This window comes from Octopus bimaculoides, chromosome 13 (assembly GCF_001194135.2).
Source record: "Octopus bimaculoides isolate UCB-OBI-ISO-001 chromosome 13, ASM119413v2, whole genome shotgun sequence".
In the NCBI taxonomy this organism is placed as follows: Eukaryota; Metazoa; Mollusca; class Cephalopoda; order Octopoda; family Octopodidae; genus Octopus; species Octopus bimaculoides.
Genome location: NC_068993.1, coordinates 60,590,470 through 60,591,792, shown reverse-complemented (window position 1 = coordinate 60,591,792; position 1,323 = coordinate 60,590,470).

The window sequence follows — 1,323 nt, the reverse complement described above, 5'->3', positions numbered from 1 at the left end:
ATATATATATATATATATAATATATAATATATGTAAAACAGAGAGGAGATAGACTGACAGGAAGACAGGCAGAAAGCTAGATAGCTAGACAGAGATAGATAGATAGATAGATAGATAGATAGATAGATAGATAGATAGATAGATAGATAGATAAATTGGATAGATGAATGGATAGACAGACAGACAGACCTGTGTGCGTTCATGTGTAGGTGTGAGTGCGTATGTCGCTTCCAGTGCAACTCCAACTGTATTTTCTACTTCTATATTTCTGGAACTAAATAACTAAAACAGCTTCCTATTATTACAAGCATATAATTAATGCACGAGCTTCAGGGAGAGGCTACGATAGCTTGAATTGAGATTTCATTTTGGGGTCAGAGGTCACGGAGAACGAATCGTTGATAAATGTATTTTTTATGACGGGTTGTGTGGTTACGAGAGAAAAAAAATCAATTAATTATATCTATTTAAAACAATCAATGACGTAAAAGGTTCATTATGATTACTCAGATAATTATCTCTATTTATCACACTTTCGTTTGATACATAATATATTGATCCATTAATCGATTGATTGATTGATGGACTGACTGATTGATATGCATTATGCTTTTGTGATGGTGGTGGTGGTGGTGGTGGTGGTGGTGGTGGCTATGGTTGTGATGGTGGTGTTATTAGTTGTGATGGTGGTGATTAAGCATACATACATATAAACACACATGGATATGTAAGAATATATATGTGTGTGTGTGTATCTGTATATTTACATACACACACACACACACGCACGCACACACACACACACACACACACAAACACACATGTACATAAAAATTTAGAAACTTTGAAAACGTGAAATAATTCTTTGGGGAAAGGTGAATCTCGAAGCAGATAACGCTATAAATAATAGCGTGAAGATATTAGGTCGAAAAAACAGCTTGGATAGAAATAGTCGAAGGCTGTCTGATGGACACGAAATCACGTGACCTGTAAATGACAGACCAAAGCAGCCATTGGTATTTCTCTGCGTGTTTTCCAATCTTTATTCATATCAGCGAGAATAGCGTTATATATAAATACATTCATACATACATACATACATCGACACATATGAGGGGGAGGGCGAAAAGTTCCTGGCTTTAAGGGTATGACGAAAGACCTGGCTCGAGGTCCAACGTTTTACAGGGTTTAAAAAAACTGAAAGACTGCTGCAGTAAGTGTGTGGCTCTGAGAGAGAAATATGACGAATAACATCATTATTAACTGATTCTCATGTATTTCCTTTTACCAAAACCAGGAACTTTTCAGTATCAACCCCCCCCC